At 46.6% G+C, this 7,525-nt stretch overlaps 1 protein-coding gene across 4 annotated transcripts in view; it reads left to right on the top strand.

Moving 5' to 3' along the window:
- PEG3 (paternally expressed 3) overlaps nucleotides 1-7,525 on the top strand; it is a 42,703-nt gene that overhangs the window by 14,336 nt on the left and 20,842 nt on the right. For all 4 annotated transcript variants that reach the window (XM_029924569.1, XM_029924565.1, XM_029924566.1 and 1 more), the window contains exon 2: nucleotides 958-1,043. The gene's annotated coding sequence lies outside the window, so the exon portion shown is untranslated. The remainder of the gene's footprint in view (nucleotides 1-957; nucleotides 1,044-7,525) is intronic.

The raw sequence follows: 7,525 nt of genomic DNA, 5'->3' as shown, positions 1-7,525 counted from the left end.
CCCCCTAATTGAACGTGTGCTCTGAGGCACAGTAGGACTTGAAATATGTAGTATTAAACCATTTGGGAGCATGATGATAACCTCTAAAATGGTAGATAAGCTTCAGGAATAAAGTATTTACCTAATGACAGTAGCATTAAGGTCCTAATAGAAGATAGTCTCTTCATGTTACTTAAATTTACAGTGCAGTTAAACTTCCAGCCTTGCATCACTAGCTATTAGATGGCAAAACTGGAGTTTTAACGCACTTTTTTAAGGGGTACCTGTATCACTAGTCCACACGGTCTCCATGGAGAAATGTCAGTAGGTGTTCTGTTTTTCAAAGTAATGTTAGGTGGGTCTATAGTAGTCTGCCATGAGCTCTGAGATTGAGTTCTTTGAGCATCTGCTTTTCTATAAAGTGAGACTCAGAAAATTAACAGTGTCGTGGTGAGTAGTAGAGACAATAAAAGTAAGATGTTTCCCACTGTATGGGGTTGGTAAATAAGTACAGAAATACATAAGTAAATAAGAGTACCACTTCACCTGTTTTTTTCCTCCCGAGTTTTGCCTACATGTGTCTGTCCTTTGCTTTTAGAGGGACTACCAGTGTCACATAGTAATAAGTAGGAAGTTGGGTTCTTGAATTGATTTCTTAATCCAAAACCGTATGTCTTTACTGTTTTGCTTAGCTTGTTAGAAAGCTTTCTAAGATGTTCAGAGAGTGACCTGCACAGCCATTGGTGTAACCCCACAGGGAAGAGGCCATGATTACAGTCCACAGTACAACTAGTTCCTCAGGGAGCCATGCCCATGGCCAATCCATCTTGGGACAGAGGGCTCTACCTCCTGGTCTCACTTGGCCTCTGCCCCTGGAGGAGATAAAGGTGCACCTGTCGTGCCGTCCTTTCCAGTCTGAAGAATCTGGTATTTGCAAAATAAATTTGGTATATCTCATGGTTTTTTTTCCTTCCCCAGCTTTGCCTTCTCGAGCTTCTGCCTTTCTCAGAGACCGCTGGCAAGAGGAAGAGGTCCAAAGGCTCGGTGGCCGGGTCCAGGTCCAGGTGAGCTGAATTCCCTTCTCACGGTGCCACACTCATCCTTGGAGTGCACCCATTCTTCCTCACCCTGACCCTTTTCTACTGCATATGTGTTCCATACAGCTCTGAAAACTCACAGACTCTTCTGGTGAATTGTGTGTTTGCCAGGAATTCTCCTGGGCCTCATGCTGTCCTTTTCAGTTTCCGACCTTTTCCCCCACACTCAGCTGTACTTTCAGGCCCACTCTGTCTCTTGATGATTAGAGAAGCATGAGGGCTCCGTCAGTTCTTCTCGCAAACACGCCCTAGCGCGGGGAAAGAGGTGTGTTCTTGGAGCTCATGGTCTATTGGGTGATGAAAGACATTGACAAAATAATTGTACAATTTATGGTTTTGAGAGAGAACATTCGCTGGAGGCAGTTACCCTGAAAGAGCCCCCATCGGGCCTTCCTGGAAGGCCAGGGAAGCTCGAGCCGAGCACTGGGGAGCGGAGGGCGGTAGTGTGTTGTGGGCAGGGAAGTCTCAAGCAGGCGGCACGGGGCACTTCCGAGGTCTCCAGAGAGAAGAGCCAGAAGTCTAGGAGGCCTGGAGCAAAGGAAAGAGCTGAGTGGTGTTTGAGCAAGGCGGGGAAGAGGGCAGCTTGTGTGAGAGGCCTTTCTGTGAGCGGTAAGTATGTGGCTCGACATGAGGCAGAGCGCGAAAGCATTGAGGTGTCTTAGCCATAAACGTAACGTGGGAATCATGTTTGTGTTTTAAGAATACTGACTGCTACAGGGTTCAGAAGGGAGGGTGGAAACACTGGCTGCAGGGCCTGGGTGGGACATGACGCTCGGCTCGGGGTCAGAGCAGGGGGGACGTGAGGTGGCTGGATTTGAGAGAGCGGAGAGACTCCGTGGGGCCTGTACCCTTTCCCACCTTGCTGACCGCTTCAGACCAGGCTGGTGAATCCCATCATGTGGGGAACTGAGCGAAATAGCAGAGGTTGTTCCTGCCGTCAGCAAACATGGATACTGTCCCCCACTCTGGGACAGGACCGTGCCAGGCTTTGTGTCTCTGGAAGTGGGGACGTGATCGCTGGCCTCAGCATCTGCTGAATGAGAGCTGTAGTTAGACGAAGAGTGAGAAGACATGCTTACCAGAGTAAGTGGCCGGGCTGACGGCGTGTCGCCATCTGGAGGAAGGCTCGCGTGCCATCCCCGGTGGGGCCCTGCCAGTGGGTTGGCTGATTCTCAGCCACAGTGAGTGCCTCGAGGATACAGTGTCTGCTCCTAAAGCCTGTGGACACTCAGAAACCTTACGTCGCCTGAGGACTCGTCCTGTGTTAGGTCCACATTATGAAGCTCAGGAGACCTGGTTAATCCCCCCCGACAGACTAGTTTATGTTGAACACCAGTGTGACTAAAGTGCAGTGTTCCTGTTTTCTCGGTTCCGGTTTGTCAGTCTGTAGTGCGAGAGCCACAGCAGGGACCCAGTACTTAGAAGAGTGTGTACTCAGCACACTCCCTGTAGGAAGACCTGCGTGGGCATACTTGGTGAGTACGGACTCAAAAGGAGAGACTATGAAGGTGTACTATCACTTGCCTTATAGTAGCCTGGGGCCAGCATCCAGTTGCAGTGAAGTTCGTGCTGGGGTAGCTGGGACACCAGAGGCCCCTGTCTACAGTCCCCTTCATCCCCAATTTCCACTCAGATTAGGTCTGACTGGAGTACCTTTTTCCTGTACATGGTGTGTGGGCTGTCTTTTCATGTCCTTTCTCCTTTGGGGTAAAAAAAAACTGATCAGCTAATAGTAGATGTGAAAATACAGCCAGATAAGTCATACCAGCTCAGAAGACATTCTCTTTAAAGTAGCTTTACTAGTCTTGAACTTTTGGGGTCTGATCATTAAACTAAAACTTTTAGATACTATTTCCTCTCTTCTGAAATTTCTGGGGAAAGCCCACAAGAATGGACACCAACAAGGAAATTTGGCTGCAGTGTGGTAAGTGCTAAGCCTTTGCCATGGAGGTAAGCCCAGGGTGATGTGGTTATTATCGGAGAAGAGCCATCTGAAGGAGCAGAGGGTGGAGGTCCTGGCCAGTATGGTAGGGAGAGTGGGCCTTTACTCTTGGCTGACATTCCCGTGTGAAGCTGGCCCCCCAGCAGCCCCGGTTGTCCGCATGTTCCTGTACGTGGTTGATGGGACAAGACCGGACACCTAAGCCTAGAGCCATGGTTCTCAAAGTACAGCTACCGGGGCGCCTGTTGGAATGCCTCTTTCCTAGAGAACCACAGGCGTCCTAGATCATCACTTAGAAAGGCAGGTACCTATTTCACAAGTACCTCGGATGGCTTTTGGCACCCCAAGTTTGAGAACCACCACCCTAGAAGAACTCGAGCTGAGGTGTGCGCTCGTAGCCTCCAAGCCTGGGTAGCCGAGGCTGTCGGCACTGGGCGCGTCCCTGGGAGGAGAGGCAGGACTGGCACCGGGGCAGCGTTTACCACGCGCACGCTGAAGTAGAGACTGTCGGTCTGCAGAAAGAGGCAGGAGAATGGCGCCCACGAGAAGAGAGAGGAGACCACCCACCCTGCTGTCCCCAAGAAACGAAGACAGTAACTTCCTCGCTTCCTGACTTTAGAGTTCTCAATCCCAGCCCCCTCGGATGAGGTAGGTAGACGAGTGAGGGGGCTGAGTCTAGGTGCGCCGTGACGAGGGGCCCGAGTAAGTAAGTAGAAATGGGGCTGACCAGGCTCTCATGGAGCTTCTTCCTCAGCTGAGTGGATGTGGGGGGCCTGAGGGCAAACAGTGGGCTCACAGGATTCCTGTAGCTCTCCTCACATGTCCTTGTCAGCGTTCTCAAGCGTCTGATCTGTGTTCTTTGAATTCATCCCAATTCAGCTGTCTGAGGCCAAAGACCCCCCCTTGTCAGGGATACCTGATGAATTCTCTCCTTGTTTCAGTTGCCATAACTGTGAGGCCCATACTTTTGTTTTCTATTCATTTTTATGAAATAGAGAAGTAAAGTGCTGTAGAACATTCAAAGAATGGCACAAATACCATGGTAGAAACCACAACGGCCACACTGTTGTCCAGGTGGCACCACTGTCCTGTGGTTTTAAGTGGTCAAGCTCAAACCTGAAATTTACTGTGCTTACAATGCATATAACATTTCATGGTTAGATGCCTAGCATATGCAAGAACTGATATATGGAAGTTAAAGAATGCTGGAAATCCATCAGCCCCTCTGCCCAGGGTGGAGAGAGAGGCTGCTTTCCGACATTCATCTCCTCTCTTTTCCTCCTCTTGGAATCGGTGGTCTTGGCCCCTAGGAGCAGGCCCTGGGCCCTTCGTGTCTCTACCTTTGCCTCTGCCAAATGTGGTCAGACCTTTTAAGATCCTGTCCTTGGCTACTACTTAACCCACGCTAGGATCTGTACTCCAGAGAGCAGAGGGAAATGCGGAAACGTCAATAACTAGGGGTGTGCGAGGGTCCCCCTCCAAGTCGGGAACTGAAGGTGATGGGTTTGACATGTATGAACCAAGAGGCCAGAGGGGAGCGCCGTCGGGGGGTGGGGCGCCGTCGGGGGTGCAGGCTGGATGGGGGCCGCTGTGGGAGCAGCGCGGGTGGCCAGAAGGGCAGATTAAGTGTCACATAAGCGGGGGCCACATCCTGGGGACCACCACAGCAGAAGGCGCGCTGCTCAACAGTTATAGGCAGAAAGGATAAGGAAAGACCTTTTGAATTTATTTTGAATTTTATATTAAAAAAATTTTTCCAATTGTAAACTTAGAACATTTCAAATTAAAATGCAAAAAGAAGCAGAAGGATCTTTTATTATATATATTTTTATTTTCCTCATCTTACAAATAGTCTATACAAGTTTACATGGAAGTTTTCTTCTGGTTTAGTTTATACGTACTTTGTTTAAATAGCTTTGTTGTTTGTTCTTGTGTGTTTGTTTTTTTAGCACAATGAGATCATACTCAGTTCTTTAACATTTCAAACTCAAGGTGTAAGAGTGAAGTTCCTGGGATGTGACAGTACTTGGTGGGCAGGGGGAGAGTGCGCTGTGCCGCCCGGAGAGCTCGGATCATGTGTCCGCCATGTTTTTAGTCTCCATTTTTATGGGTGTGTTTCTTTGTGTGGATACACATACTGCTTTGTAGCTGTTTAGCAATATCTACAAGAATTTCCACATAAATACATCCCCATCTATAGGTTTGCTTTCTAAAAATTGCCTTATATTCCATTGCGGGGACATTTTCATCATTTTCTGTGTACATATAAATAGGCATACATATAAATGCCATGTGTGCTGTACAATTTAATGCCCTGTTATTTTCATTTAATGTTTTAAAGGTTTTTTATGTTAGTGGTTTTCATCAAATTTAAATAAACCAGTGTGCCTGTAGGATGGAATGCTATGTGGCCTTTAGAAAGAATGATACAGATCTGTATGTACTAGTATAGAAAGATAACCATCATAAATTACTGGGTTTTAAAATGTATACACAAGGGACACCTGGCTGGCTTGGTTGGCAGAACATGTGACTCTTGCTTTGGGGGTTGTGAGTTCCAACCCCATGTCTGGCATAAAGTTTACTTAAAAAAAATAAATATAAAAAAAGTCAAAAGTACACACATGCAAAACACCTAATGTGATCTCATTTTGGTAAAAATTTGATGTGACTCGATATATGGATGTCAAAAGGTTTAGTATAGCAACAGATGTGGTCAGTGGGTGTGGCTTGTGGTTTCTATATTAAATATTCTAATGTTGGAACGTTGTACTATCTTTTATGTTTGCCATCAGAAAATAAAGTTAAAAAACTTGAAAACGTGACTTAATGGCTACATAACATTCTATTAAAGATTTTTATGTTTTCATTCCTTCCTGTTTGATGAAAATTTTGGAGGAATGCCGTTTTTTGAGTGCACTGATTTATTTTAGTGAGAGCAAAGTAGGTTATTGGCCTTTGGGGCCTTACACTTCCAGTGATGCGTTGTTGAAACAGAGTTTCTTGGCAGGAGGCCAGCCTGCAGCTCTGGTTTGGGGTGCTTTCCTACAGCCAGAGGCTGTCTCCGGCCCTTCTTGGAAATCCGTGCTTGAATAACTGGTCAGAAGTGAAAGCGTTGCCCATACCCCCTCATCACTTCTGTTAAAGTTTCTCTTTACCATTAGGTCCTCAGAAAGTTTATAGTTTGTATTTTAAACAGTTAATGCTTTTCTTGATTTAAAAATCTTTATTATAAATTAAATCCCATTTGTGTATACACTTTCACACGAGTCAGTTTGGGATGGTATTAGCTCGGTTAGTGTATTCGTCTTGACGCTGGCGTCATTGTGGTGGAAAGAATACGTCTCCATATGTTTGGGTCAGTTTACAGACAACACACTGTCCCCACCACACACACACCTTATTTCGGATTGTCCTGATAGTTTTGTACATTTATTCTTCTAAAGGAACTGGATTCTGATTTGTCACAGCTCCCCATCCTTTCATTGGATTTTAATGTATGTTCAAAGAAAGATTGACAGATTCCACATTCCCGTCCAAAAACATGTCTTCATGTATATAGGGCTTGTTTTGTGTCCTTCTATACACTTAACCAATTTTGTTTGGAGTTGCAGATAGTTTGAATTTATTTGTGGGAATTTACTTATTTTGCTATTAATGGGATTTTCTTTTTGTATTTACTGACAAGGCTTTTCAGCTCAAAATAATGCTTTTTCCACTTTATGCCTTTTGTTTCTTTTTCTTCAGTTGTGTTAGCTAGGCTTTTCCAGAAGAGAGTTGCCTTGTGGTTGTGGGGGGCCTCCCTTCCTGGCCTCCCGCTTTGAGTTGGAGTACCTTTCGTGTCTAATCTGCTTGCTTGCTTTTATTTGAGATAAATCTTTATTGTTCACAGGTGGTCTCCTAGTTGTACTCTTTGCTAAGAACGTATAAGGAGAGGCTGTTGAAGTTTGCAAATGCTTTTTAGCACGTGACAGTGCTCATGGGACCCCCGTCCCCCTATGATCCGTCATAGAGAACAGTCTGCTGGAGTTGGGATGTCTTCCTTTGTGTTACGGGAATGGGCTGTTTAGACTTTTCTATATTGGATTTATTAAACATTTTTGCAGCTGAGCACAAAAAACGTTTATTGAATATGTGTGCGCCGGTCCTGTGAGACAAAAACGCCGTGATGGAAAAGGCAACAGAGGCCTTGCCCTCGGGGACTTCGGGCCTAAGTGCAGGCCTCTCAGTTCTACTGGGTTCACGCATCTGCAGGCACGTCTCTGAGCTACGGGGAAATTGTTGGTTCCGGCCTTCCGGCTGCCCTTGGACAGGCTTCCCCCTCGGCCCCAGCATTCCATGGGGTGGCATGAGACAAACCTTACCCAGCTCCCTTTGATGCTCTCGTCTCCGCTACCTCCAAACCTGTATCTTCTGTTTCCTTCAACGGTAGGCGTGGCTGTTGCCATGGAGGCAGAAGTTGGACTGGGGAAGTGGGGGCGAAGTGGGTAGAGCAGTTGGCTTTCGA

Source organism: Suricata suricatta, chromosome 16 (genome assembly GCF_006229205.1).
Source record: "Suricata suricatta isolate VVHF042 chromosome 16, meerkat_22Aug2017_6uvM2_HiC, whole genome shotgun sequence".
Lineage (NCBI taxonomy): Eukaryota > Metazoa > Chordata > Mammalia > Carnivora > Herpestidae > Suricata > Suricata suricatta.
This window is presented reverse-complemented; position numbering and strand designations above follow the sequence as displayed.